We start from the raw sequence: 15,000 nt of genomic DNA, 5'->3' as shown, positions 1-15,000 counted from the left end.
GTAAATTATATATATATATATGAACATATATCACAAGCACACGTGATTTTAATCAATGTAAATATCACCCACGAACGGCATTTAATACCGAATTCTATCTTGGGAAAATATATCCACTTGGAATTCATTTTATGGTAACAGCTTCTGGCCGGGTGGAGATTCGAACCCCCACCTCTGCGGCTGGAAGCTATGCCTACAGTGACTCTACCGAGTGAGCTATCAGAGAGATTAAAAGTCCATGACAAATCTCCATACATATTCCTGTCGAATTCAGGAATCTGTTCATAGACCTGAAATAAACCCATCTCCACCATGATAGCTGAATCGTGAGTTTGTAACACGTGGTTATTTTAAATGAACATATATCACAAGCACACGTGATTTTAATCAATGTAAATATCACCCACGAACGGCATTTAATACCGAATTCTATCTTGGGAAAATATATCCACTTGGAATTCATTTTATGGTAACAGCTTCTGGCCGGGTGGAGATTCGAACCCCCACCTCTGCGGCTGGAAGCTATGCCTACAGTGACTCTACCGAGTGAGCTATCAGAGAAATTAAAAGTCTATGACTAATCTCCATACATATTCCTGCCGTTCGTGGGTGATATTTACATTGATTAAAATCACGTGTGCTTGTGATATATGTTCATTTAAAATAACCACGTGTTACAAACTCACGATTCAGCTATCATGGTGGAGATGGGTTTATTTCAGGTCTATGAACAGATTCCTGAATTCGACAGGAATATGTATGGAGATTTGTCATGGACTTTTAATCTCTCTGATAGCTCACTCGGTAGAGTCACTGTAGGCATAGCTTCCAGCCGCAGAGGTGGGGGTTTGAATCTCCACCCGGCCAGAAGCTGTTGCCATAAAATGAATTCCAAGTGGATATATTTTCCCAAGATAGAATTCGGTATTAAATGCCGTTCGTGGGTGATATTTACATTGATTAAAATCACGTGTGCTTGTGATATATGTTCATTTAAAATAACCACGTGTTACAAACTCACGATTCAGCTATCATGGTGGAGATGGGTTTATTTCAGGTCTATGAACAGATTCCTGAATTCGACAGGAATATGTATGGAGATTTGTCATGGACTTTTAATCTCTCTGATAGCTCACTCGGTAGAGTCACTGTAGGCATAGCTTCCAGCCGCAGAGGTGGGGGTTCGAATCTCCACCCGGCCAGAAGCTGTTACCATAAAATGAATTCCAAGTGGATATATTTTCCCAAGATAGAATTCGGTATTAAATGCCGTTCGTGGGTGATATTTACATTGATTAAAATCACGTGTGCTTGTGATATATGTTCATTTAAAATAACCACGTGTTACAAACTCACGATTCAGCTATCATGGTGGAGATGGGTTTATTTCAGGTCTATGAACAGATTCCTGAATTCGACAGGAATATGTATGGAGATTTGTCATGGACTTTTAATCTCTCTGATAGCTCACTCGGTAGAGTCACTGTAGGCATAGCTTCCAGCCGCAGAGGTGGGGGTTCGAATCTCCACCCGGCCAGAAGCTGTTACCATAAAATGAATTCCTAGTGGATATATTTTCCCAAGATAGAATTCGGTATTAAATGCCATTCGTGGGTGATATTTACATATATATATATATATATATATATATATATATATATATATATATATATATATATATATATATGTATGTATATATATATGTATATATATATATATATATATATATATATATATATATATATATATATATATATATATATACTGTACATATATATATAGATATATAAATGTATATATGCTTTAGGGGCTTTAAATCATTACCTTGTGTAAGAATAAGATACAGTAATAAATCATTAGTAAATTTGTTGGCGTAAATGTCACCAGTTGTCTCCTCTGAAAATAAAGTATCAATGACATTTACTTTCTTAAGATTATTATTCCTTCATAGAAAATATATATATTGTCTAGATATATTTTTATATGTTAGTTTTTATCTGATATACGATCTTTCAATTGTCCGTCGTCTGCTGAAAAATTGATTATTTGGCTGCGAGAGAGTAATGAATGATTAAAACAAAAATAATAACACAATTATCATGGTTTTTGCGAACAAGACGCTATTCATCAATTCATCGTTGTTGGAAATTTAGTGTGAATCAATGCCTTCTTTACAAATTAAGTTAAGTTTCATAGACTTAATGGTCAGCATTAAGCTGCAACTGAAATTTTGGTAACATTATAGACTATCTCTCATTACTTAAGTACTTAAGAATGAGATACGAAAAAATGTATGACGGAAGTATGGCGTACAGTATATACCAAGCATCGATGACACATGAATTACTTGAAATCTAAACAGATATCAACTAGACCACCGTCATTACAATCAACTAAAAACAAAAGCAGTGCATTTTGTTCTTCTTTCTCATCTATTTTAGCGGAGATTGATTGATTGATTGATTGATTTGATGTTTTCTGGCATCCTGTCATCTAAGGTTATTTTCACCGATATCGTTTATTGTAAATACAATATATATATATATATATATATATATATATATATATATATATATATATATATATATATATATATATATATATATTCGAATAATCCCATGAAAGCAAAGATGTCATTTTAAAAGTTGAATATCTTTCAGAAGACCTGCTTCTGAAATAAAGCTAAAAATGCCGCTAAATCGGTAGGACACATTATGCCCAAGAATCTTGGCAAGGTTAAACCTATCCTCACCTCGAGTCTCAAACAGATATCCATTTCTTTCACTATTTTATGTGGGGCATTCGGTCAACAAATGCCTCACTGTCAAGGGTACCAAACAATCGTCGCAATATCGTTGACGTTGGTCAGCTAGCAAAGATTCATGAGTAATACGAGCTGACCAATGCGGAGACAACAAAGAGTAGTCTCCCACTTTCGGGGTGTCCCATTATACCTTCAAGGGATAAAACATTACTTATTTCTCTCATCTTATTTTCAAGTAAACTATCCCAATGCTGTTGCCAATTATTATAAATAAAATTCTTAATTGTGGTAAAAAATCATTACTGGGAATGGGATACCTTCTTGGTAGCAACTCAGCTGCAGCATTCTTTGCCAGTGAATCTGCCTTCTCATTTCCAGACACACCTACGTGTGCCGGAACCCAGCAAAATCGAACTGTTACTGTTATAACTTTAGTACCTATAATTAAAAGCCACTCTAAAATCTTTAATGCTAAAGAATTATTGGAAATAAAACTTCTTAAGCTTGTAGGACACTTCTTACATCACTAAAAATGTTAAAATTGCCCTCATCTTGTAACGGTATTTTCGGAATAGCGGCTCGTGTGCCATATAGTTCGGCAGAAAATATAGAGGATGCTAGAGGAAGTGCACCTCTTCAATTAAAAGCACTACTATATACTCCAAATCCAAAGCCAGTATCAGATTTGGAGCCATCTATATATATATATATATATATATATATATATATATATATATATATATATATATATATATATATATATATATATATATATATATATATCAAAGTTAGTTCCCTGTGTTCTCCAACATGTTCCATAAAGTGCAACTTGGCTTTGTAATCAGTCATGTTCTTTTTATACCAATAAAATATTTACATAAAAATATATCTGGTAATTTCCATGGAGGGGTTGATGATATCCTACCTGGGGGCACTTTATTTCTACCTTTATCTAAACTGTTTACTAATGTTTTTACCCGGAAACCATAAGGTTGAGGAGATTTTGGGTGTAACCCAAAATATCTAGAATGCCGTACAAGGTTTGCAGTCTAACAGGCTAAAGAATTAGGAAGTCTTTGCAGACTAAACCAATACCAAACAATAAACGACTTCCGGTAAAGGTCTAAAAGCAATTCTCAAGCGTCAACAAGGAGCCTTGGGATAGGCGAAGTTCTAAAGGCTCCTGTGGACAGTCTGATATCAGTATGGTGTATGGAATCTAAATCTTTTAATCGGCTTAGGGTGGCTGAAGAGTATATTTCACACCCATAACTAATTTTTTTTTTTTAATTAAAGCCTTGTATAATTTTAAAGGAGTTTTTCGGTCTGCCCTCCCCCCCTCCCCCATGATGTATGGGATAAAACTTAAAATATTCAGAGCCTCAAGATATTTTACTTTTAAGCCTTTCAAGTAAGGAACTCATGTAAGCCTCCAATCAAAGATCAACCTAAGAAATCTAGCTTCACTTACACATGGGATATGTTGACCTTTGATGTATACATCCAAGTCTGGATGTACTCCCAAATACGACAGAAATGGACACCAACATCTTTACTTGTCGAAAATTTAAATTCATTCATATCAGCCCATTGAATTATTTGGTCGATTGAGAGTTGTGTTTTCCCTTCAACCATTGCCATTCTAGCTCTAGAAAATTATATTTAGAGATCATCTACAAATAGTGTTGAGAGAATATCTTAAGGAATGACTGAGGATATCCCATTTATGGCCAGTCCAAATAGGGTTACACTCAGCACCCTACCCTGTGGAACTCCCTCTTCCTGACATTTCCTCTCTGACAAAGTTTCACCTACTCTAACTTTTCCTCTCTGACAAAGTTTCACCTACTCTAACTTGAAAAAATTTATGTGAAACAAATGCTTGAATGAACAATGGTAGGTCTCCTCTCAGTCCTAGATTATGAATGGTTTTAAGTATATCATATCTCCATGTAGTATTATATGACTTTTCGAGGTCAATAAATACTGTTACATGGTGCTATTTGGAAGCAAAGGCTTTACAAATAGAGGACTCGAGTCATATCAACACATCTGTCGTTGAATACATTTTCCTAAATCCACACGGGTTAGGAGATAAAATACCTTTCTTCTCCAAGTACCACACCAGTCTTGCACTGACCATCTTCTCCATGATCTTACATAAACAAGATCGGTAGTTTGTTGCTAAGAAGTTATCCTCACCGGGTTATAAAAATGCTAAAATAATGGCTAGTTCCCAAACACTTGGATAACTGTGATCATGCCATTTTCTGTTAATAATGCTTAAGATAAATAATTTTGTATCAACAGGTACATGTTTAATCATTGCATATGAAATTCCATCGGGTCCAAGGGCTTTATCATTACAAGTAGCAAGTGCGGAATCAAATTCTCTTTCAGTAAAAGGAGAATTGTATGACTCTCCCCTTCCTGTTACAAAATTTAAAATGTTCCTTTCTTCAATACTCCTATACTGATGACCAGGAGCTGCTTCACACTTGTAGGATACATTTGAGAAATGATCAGTCAGGGCATTGCTAACCTTATTTGCTTCAGTCACATACTGACCATTTACCTTCAACACTGGTGGTGGGTTGGGAATGAATTTGCCTGCTATCTTTTTAACTTTCCTCCATACAGAAGATGGTGGTGTTCTACTGTTACAGAAGGAAACAAAAGATACCCAAGATTGGCACCTAGCTTCTTTAATGGCACGACAGAACTGTGCTCTGCATTTCTTGTATATAATTAAATTCTCTTCAGTATGGCGTCTTCACAATCGAGTTGAGGACCTTCTCGTGGTCACTCTGTACAGGGCAATCAGTTCTGAAGACCACCAGGGGACTGGTCATCGTTTGAATAACCCATTAGTTTTGGGAATTTAATTGACTCCTGTTGTAGGAAGAGTTCCATTCAGTAAGTCTAAGGCATCATCAACACTTTCAAACTGTTCTGCACTCCCCTCGATTTCACCTAGCTGATGAAATTTAACCCAGTCCACTTTGTCAAGATTCCATCATGGCGATCTTTATAAAAGGGGACTATTGTTGGTATTTATAATGATTAGCGCATGATTGCTAGTATGCCAATCATCTAATGTTCTCCAATCAAAATCGAGAATGCAGTTAGAGCTTACAATTGAAAGATCAGTGCATGACAGAGTACCTGTCTGAACATGAAAGTGTGTGGGCTCTCCTGTATTAAGGAGTCTGACATCCTCATTTTCTACAATTGATGATATAATACTGCCCCTGGTGTTTGCTAAAACATCGCCCCATAAAGGATGTCTACCATTCAAATCTCCAACTAAAAGAAAAGGTTGGGGGAGTTGTTGAATCACCTTTACTAAATAATCATATGAGATGTTGTCATTTGGAGACAAGTAAAGAGAACACATGGTATATTTTCTTCCTATATCAATCTGTACAATCTTTGCCTGCAGTGGTGTACAAATAGACAAATATATTTGGGAAACATCTCGACTAACGTATAAAAGACTTCCGCCATGGATCCCTACTCGTTGTTCATATGGTGTCCTGTAGCTTATATATTCACGAGGACAAGGAGTATTAAGATCAAATTTGCTCTCCTGTAGACATATAATTATGGGGAAGTGCTCAGTATGAGGAGATTAAGTTCTTCATATTTGGTCCTTAAACCCTGAAAATGGTTATGGTAGCCGATGTGGTAACATCCCTGACTGGTGATCACCAGATTTGGGTTCAAGTCCCGCTTAAACTCGTTAGTTTCTTTGGTCGCTGCAACTTCACCATCCTTGTGAGCTAAGGATGGGGGCTTTGGGGAAGCCATTACCTGGCCCTCCTTGGTCCTAGCTTGGGTGAAGAGGGGGCTTGGGCGCTGATCATATGTATATATCGTCAGACTCTAGGGTATTTCCTACTAGAAACGGTAATGTCACTGTCCCTTGCCCCTGCCATTCATGAGCGGCCTTTAAAACTTTAATTCAATTGCAAAATGGAGGAGAAAACTATGGTTTATTTTTGGAAGACCCTATGGATAAAGTCTTTCCATTAGCAATTTTTGATATAACACTATTTCCTGGTGATTTTATTAAAGAGGGTCTTGATAAATTGGGTTTTGTGTTTGTGATTTTCTTTTTGTCCTTTTGATCTAATTGTTAAGGGGGATGGTGGACCTTAACTTGAATTTCTGATTTACTTAGATTATTTTCTGGTTGATCAGAAACATCACACAAAAAATCATATTTATTTGATGTCATAACTCTAATGTTACTTAAGGAAGTGGGTGAGCAGGATGGATGTCTCTCTCTTCTTCAATTAATAGGTGGTGAGTTTCTAGGTTTTTGTACCTTCCCCACTACAGGTGCATCTGGTAACTTGGTTTCAAGTGGAATCTCCATTAAATCAGGCAAGGACATAGCCTGGGAGAGTTAGCAATATCCTTTGAAATGGGGGATAAAGGTTGGATAGTGGTGGGAAATGTCTTATTGTTAATACACAATAGTAAATCTTTAGCAGAAGGTATTCTTGCCTTATTAAGCAGCTCTTTATTAGTAGATGGTGAATTTCTTTTTCGAGAACTACCTACAGTAATAGGTGGGTTAGATGACTCCTGATGTACTTTTTCTCCTGTTTTAATGTCTTTGTATAGGTAGTCAATTTATTTAATAATCTCTTGGCATGACCTATGCTTACATGTTCAATAATTGATTTATTGAGGGCAGCTTCTTCTAACTTATATAACTGGCAGCTCCTTTCGGTAGATTTATGATTAGAGTTGCAGCTCAAACAGCTTGCCTCAAGTGTACATTCTCCATAGCAAAGATTAGAGAAAGTATTACAAATTGTATCATTCTTTCAAACTTTTGAAGAACGCCCAAATTTAAAGCAATTAAAACATTGCAGTCGCTTCTGCTTAAAATGTCGAACTTTAATCCTTTCATTTTCTATGTCAATGTAGAAAGGTACATCAGCATCATGGAAACTAAGGATGCTCATTGATTATCCAGGTACTTTTTGTATTTTCCACACTGTTAATGGACACAGCCAATATCTCCTCTTCAGCGAATTCATATACTGTAGGTCTCTATTGAAAACCACTCCCCTTCCATAGTAAAGTTTAGATGGAGTTTGATGTCCAATTTTATGTCATCATTGCCTGTCTTTGACTTTGCAATATAACACTGTGTGTATGACTTGGCATTTATCAAGTAACTTTTATTCCCAAATCAAAATATATCTCCAGGTGCGATATTTCTTACCATCTCTGAAGAAATTTGCAGATCTTAAGATAATTCTCTGTACTTCCTGTAGACTGAGCAACAAGCCACATTGGTAGTTTCGGCTTTCTTTGGGATGGCAGAATTATCTCTGCGTCTTTTTCAATCCAGTCTGCTAGTCTGTAGACATCCAGATCCTTAGGTACCCCATCACACAGAGCACCCTTGCATAGAATGCTTCATCATGACTTTTAAATGATAACCAAGAATCCCATTTTTCGTCTTGAAGTTTCATTCTAATTTATTTTATTAATTCGTAGCATTCAAATATCTTATGTAGCACATCATAATTGGCTTCTAGTGGAATTTTCAGATTTCCTGTGTTGCCCAAATTACCCTTTTTTCAAATATTCAAAGAATGGTCCTTTTTAGTTCCTATGCCGTTAACGGAATTTTTTTTTTAATGAATTGCCAGAGGTCGTCAACAATGCCGGGGGAGAGTCAGCATATCCAGGGGATGGGGGTCCGTTGCTTGAAGAATTCATAAGGCAGGGTTGAGATTGGGAAGGAGATAAATTTGATTTACCTGCTCGAGAAAACTAAGGCATCACACTTCAGAAAGGAAATTTACACTATCCACTATCGGCACAATGAGAGTATACTTCCCAGAATGATAGCACCAGAACAGATAATAGAGGCACAGGTATAAGCTGAACCAGCCTGTTAGGACTGAGACCAAGAAAATATGGAATCATCCTCCCCATATCTGTAATGATGGTCTTCCGGCCAAAGGCCGAGAGTCCTACCCCAAGTATTGGATCCCCCTGGATTCCGAAGACCCAATACTTGAGAATAGTTCCACCAAAAAGGTCCAAACCATCTTCGGGATGGTTGAGATCATCCAATACTCTCATATATAGCTTTGAATGCAAATACCTCCCAACCGTAACTCATTCTCCTTATAATCGAAGCAGGCAGCAATAACGGATGTAGAAACATCCATGCCAGTGGCAACAATGGATGCAGAAACATCCACGCCATTAAAGGATAAAGATAAATATACATATATATATATATATATATATATATATATATGTGTGTGTGTGTGTGTGTGTGTGTGTTTGTATATATATATATATATATATATATATATATATATATATATATATGTGTGTGTGTGTGTGTGTACATATATACACGTATATAATAAGGGAAATTTTTATTATAGAGTTGGGACAGCAACACGGAAGAAAGTTTATAAGATTAGGAGAAGGTCGAAGTAATATTAGGAGGAAGAAAAAGATGAGGGAGAGAGAAATTTAGATTCGAACTGGAAGAGCAATTTCCCCAAGTTTGAGAGCAACTTGCCCCCGTCACCAAGTTTCAGCACGGGAATGATATGCCGTGCTGAAGCTAAATGATTTCATAAAGGCAGTCTCTCATTGAGAGGGTTTTAGTGGGAGATCTCGCTCATCTTAAAAAACAAAATAGAAGATCTAATATTAATAATTATAATCAAATAAAATATCAATGTTGCCAAACAAAGAAATTCATGGAAAACGGAAAAAAAACTTTGATTATTGCGTGAAAAACAAACTTTATTTAATACCTGCAACAGAGTGGGGATACTAGACAGGGTCACCCATCTGCTGTGAGCGTTTAGACAAAAGTCTCCCACCATCACCAATCTACATTAGCCAGCGTGGTGATGAAAACTGGCTAAACTCCAGACATGAAAAAAGACACGATTAAAGCCTTTGTCCTGTTGTGGACTAGAAACAGTTGTATGTTTATTTTTTTTCTTTTTTTTTCTTTTTTTTTTACAGTCAACAATAAGCAAGGAAATGGTAGAGATTGTCTGATTATGATGGATATCACAAGGTGTGTAAAACTAGTCCAAATGCTATTCAAAGAGTTTAAAGATTGTCATGATTGGAATATGTAAAGGACAGTAACAATGCCCTATTAGATAAAGGACCTAGGACTGACCATATATCAATATTATCGGCGCCAAAGCAACCCTCCCAACCAACCCAAGCTAGGACAAGGAAGGGTCAGGCATTGGCTGCTGATGACTCAGCTAGTGGACCTATAATCTCCCCCAAACCCCCAATCCTCAGCTCACAAGGATGGTGAGGCTGCAGTAGGACCCTTTGGTTGCAGATACCAAAAGAAACTATCGAGCTTGAGCGGGTTCCCAACCCCAGACTAGCAGATTGCGAGGCAGGGACGTTTTCAATAGGCTACTTAGTTTTTAATTATTAAGTACTTGGCTGTAACCTAGCCTAACCTCCCTATGCTATAAGCGATGAAAGTAGCCCAGTTATTGTCCTTATATAAACCAAATCACTTGAGCCTTTCTTTTTAAAACACAACCCTTATTTAGGTTCAGTCATAATTGAGTTGGAAATATTATCATAAACAGATCGTTATTCCCTGTAGAATAAAGAAACTGAAACAAAACAAAAAACCTACACCATCATTATTATTATTATTATTATTATTATTATTATTATTATTATTATTAGCCAATTTAGATCTCTAGCTGGAAAAGCAGAATGCTTATTATAAGCCCAAGGTATCCAACGAGGAAAACAATGACGAAAGGAAATAATGAAACAGATAGAATAGTGTGTCAAAGTGTACCCTCAAGCAAAAATCCACTTTTGACAGAAGACCGTCAGTATAAGAAAACCAATAACTTGAATGATAAGTAGAAATAAACAAGTGGCAGATAAGAAATCCTTAGAGACCTTACCCATGGGCTAGCAACAGAGTGACATAGCAATCTTGAAGTTGGAGAAAGAGCTTCGAGTTCTATAGTTCGAGGGTGACTAGACGGAGCCTCGTGTTTTCTAATCCCTCTCGTCCTTGCACGCCAGGAGACGATGATCATGGCGTGCAAATTATGGATTCGCACTTTGTCCTTTTGCTTAGTTATACGTGAAGACGTTTATTTGCCGGACCAGGCCAATCGTTTCAGTTCATTGTACTTTTTAACGAATTGTGCGTTTTTAGATATTATTTTCATTATTCTTTTATTTTTGTGCTGTATGTAAATATCAACTTATTACCAAGACAAAAGTGATTTTGGAAGAATTGTGATAATGATTCTCTGAATACTTATCTATTCTTTCAAGCTTTTATTTCAAACTGTATTGCATCGTTCTGAAATTCATTATCTTTTATTCTTTTTTCCATTAGTACACTAAAAATTTCGTGACAAAACAATTACTTTCAAATTTCATCATGTCTATATTATTATTAGTATTATTATTATTATTATTATTATTATTATTATTATTATTATTATTATTATTATTATTATTATTATCAGCTAATCCACATCGCTAGTTAGAAAAACAGGATGCTGCAGATTAAGCCGAAGGGCCCCAACAGGGAAAATAGCATAGTGAGGAAAGGCAATAAATAAACTATATATGAGAAATAATTAATAGAAAATAGAAAATGTCTTAAGATCAATAGCAACGTTGAAATATATCTGTCATATATAAACAATGAAGAGAGAATCATGTCAACGTGTTCAACATATGGTCCTTCATTTCTTCTTCTTCTTCTTCTTTATATACAGTATACTTACTCTTCTTAGAATTGAATTCAAGCTGGTTGGTCTGAAGAATTCATTCATATACAATTTGTAGTGACAGCTAAGGGGAAACGCCGGAGATTCAATCTGAATTCACAGTCCGCTCATGGCCCGATATCTTTTATTTGTGTCCACAACTATTCTGTCCTTGTGAGGTATGGATAGAAATTTTGGATTTGCCTACTGTTTTAATAACTGAATCATCAGCAGCTATTGCCTAGTTCTCCCAAGTCCTACTTGGGTGGAGAGAGGGCTACGGTAATGCTGATCATAATTGTCTCTACGACATTGAGTGACAGCTTAATGACCTGTATCTTGTCTGTGCCACTCATGAGTAACGTTTACACCAAATTCAAGATTTACCTAAAATATTTAATTTCCTTCAGGATATTTTATTGAAGCATTGAAGAAATAGATTTTACGAATGTTTTACTTTCAATGAAGGAATTTTTCAAGAAACATGGTAGTTAAATAGATTATGGTATTTAGATGACAATGTCTCTATCTTGAATTATTTTGTTTTTGCAGAACATTTTTCATCCATTTTGCAATCAGTAAATTGAAGAAAATTTGCCTGTCCTCAGTTATGAAGGGTATCAAAAGGTTATGGACCAAACATTAAGGAAATGAAAAAGATTACAGGGAAAGCTTTCCTGTTATTTTTTTTAATAAAAAGAGATGAAATCTGCAAGAAGATTTTCTCTTGTTTTTAGAACGAATTCCGCTTCATATCATCTGCAAATACATTTTCCGCAGCATTCGTTGCATTATTATTAATACTTATTGAACAATGAATAGTTATGAATCTGAAAGGTTCGAAAAATAATTAATAGATGTTAGACATTTTGAACGTCAATATAAGAAATAGGAGATGTTTGAAAAGTAGTCAACTGAAAACATGCGCTGATGGTGGGACAGAGGAAGAAGGCAACTGTCGACTTATAAGATAAAGCTCTAAACTAATCTATGTGAGTGATATTCTTTTTTACTCGAGGTAAAAGAATACAAAACATATTTAATAAAGTTAAAAAAGGTTATTTGCATCTATTTACGAAAATATGATTTTCCTATGCATGTAGATAGACAAAGGAATTCCAAGCACACCATGTTCTAAGGAAGAGCACCCTGTCACTCCCTTAAAGCGTGGTGAGTAACCAAACAGATAGCGTAGGGAGAGATGGCATCAGTGCTCGGTGGGGCTTTAGCTATCCACAGAAATTCTCCACTTAGTTTGGGTGTGGCACTTACAGTATGCTCCTCCTCTGAGTGAGGTGTACCAGGAATTCCTGTGTCTAACTGTACTTTCTTAAGCTTCAAACGAAAGTTTTTATGGTGTTTGTATCAAATGAGCATTCTTATTTGCCAATACTTATTTGCATGACTTTAATATCCTAAACCTTAGAAGACTAAGTCTCCCTCAAATACAAAGCTACGCTACACATCTATTACTTTCAATATATTCACACTTTTTCGGTGTATTTATTATAACAAACCTATGATCAGGAAAGATAATTGTCATAGATGCTCTCCAATGGAGATTGTTTTTCTTTTATTTCCCACTATGATTCACGGCTTCTAGTGATAAGTGGGAAGAAAAGGCCTTTTCGGATACTTAAGGCTTGTATTAATAAACTTAACTAAATTGAGAAATTGAGAGTTCATTTGTTTTAATTAGATTTTTAGCTGTTCATTTGTTAATTGGGTACGTCAACCAAACCTGAAATAAATAATTTTACAAGATAAATTATTTTTCCGGCATTGTTTGAACACAGGATTCGGAGTAAGCATTGTGATTACAGCACCAATATCGTTACCATTACATTACATTACAAGAGACGAATGAATGGGCAATGAAATCTTTCTTGTGAACATCCCATGGGAGTGGATTAGCCATGACGTAACGTTCAACGTCAGCCATGTAAAATTAGCCTGTGTGAGGAATATGATGACTGACGGATGATTCTACAGCACGTCATCTCATCACTAACATGGTCGGAACAGCTTCTTTCTACCTCCATGTGTTGTAATAGTCTATTTGCTCTTTGTAAACGGAAAAGTATTTTAGGATTTTAGAGAGAGAGAGAGAGAGAGAGAGAGAGAGAGAGAGAGAGAGAGAGAGAGAGAGAGAGAGAGAGAGAGAGAGAGAGAGGGGACTACTTAGGAATTATATGAGATTAGTCAACAAATAGAGATAATACCCATGTTCTTGCTTACTGTTTGCCTAAGGTTAAAAGTGAGATGTCATTTATTTTATAGTTCATGAAAGAAAAGATTGAATAACACAAGAAATAAAGGATTTTTCCGAAGGAGACTGAAGTTCATCTAATGATAGGTCGTAAACTGATCATTTTAGTTTCAATTATGGGTATATTTTCGGATGCATACTTGAAGCAAACAATAGTTCATCATTGGCCATTACATTCGAAACTCCAATAGGGTTTCATAAAAAGGTAGGAAAGCACATCGATGTTATTGTTATAGTGGAAGCAAAAAACTAGACTTTCTAAAAGTATTTAGAATTCAGATTTACTTTGTTAAAATAAAATATAAAAAGGGGAAATATCATAATGCATGTGATAAAATATCTCAGAATCTTTGAGATTATGAGCTATAAATTCCCCAGAAGTTTAATAGGATCCATTTTATTCTAACATAATACGAAAAAGAAAACTTTTGCGTGACGCGGCTTTTTATATTTCTAAATAGCTCGTAGTGACTGCGTATCCAAGGCACTAATTTTCAAATAGTGATTATTATTTATATGGGTGTATAGCCTAATGACTTACTGCCACTTTTATTAACTAAAAGAATAAATTTTCCCTCAAAGCAAAAGTACTTTCAAAGCAATTTGTTATGAAATGCATACGTCTATGTGACAAGCAAAATTATATAGGGACGTGTGTAATTTATAATTAATTTCTTTCATTGGTTTAATCTCCACGAAAAACCATTAGCAATAGAATGAGCAAAGTTAACAAGCAGAGAGAGAGAGAGAGAGAGAGAGAGAGAGAGAGAGAGAGAGAGAGAGAGAGAGAGAGAGAGAGAGAGAGAGAGAGAAGCAAGCATTCTCTGTTACTTGAAATTTAACCCCAGTTTTGGCCGGAAGGAATGTTCACGCATACTGATCTTCACTCCAGTTATCAAATCTTCAGCTGCGAGTTTATTTACTGCGATGAAGATCACATAACATTATGCTTGTACATTCAAGGATTTAATGGAATGAGATTGTAGTAATATCTTCAAGTCATGTAGTAAATTAAATGCATTTTTTAATGTTATTTAATTCAAATTTTCTAATATTTCATCCTTTAAATCTCTAAGTTAAATTGGTGGAAGTTAAGAAGTTCAAACTTGCAGCAACTATTTTTATGTTGAACAGGTTGACTTAAAGTCTCGTTTTAATGTTTATATAAGAGATCTTTAAAGTTG

The 15,000-nt window shown here is 35.6% G+C and overlaps 1 protein-coding gene across 1 annotated transcript in view; it reads right to left on the bottom strand.

The window, feature by feature from the left end:
* The window catches only part of LOC137655770 (serine/threonine-protein phosphatase 6 regulatory ankyrin repeat subunit B-like), a 226,132-nt gene that overhangs the window by 132,634 nt on the left and 78,498 nt on the right, over positions 1–15,000 (bottom strand). The gene's annotated exons all lie outside the window — the stretch shown is intronic.

This window comes from Palaemon carinicauda, chromosome 16, assembly GCF_036898095.1.
Source record: "Palaemon carinicauda isolate YSFRI2023 chromosome 16, ASM3689809v2, whole genome shotgun sequence".
Taxonomy (NCBI): Eukaryota; Metazoa; Arthropoda; class Malacostraca; order Decapoda; family Palaemonidae; genus Palaemon; species Palaemon carinicauda.
Note: the sequence above shows the minus strand (reverse complement) of the source record. Positions and strands in the feature narration are given on the sequence as shown.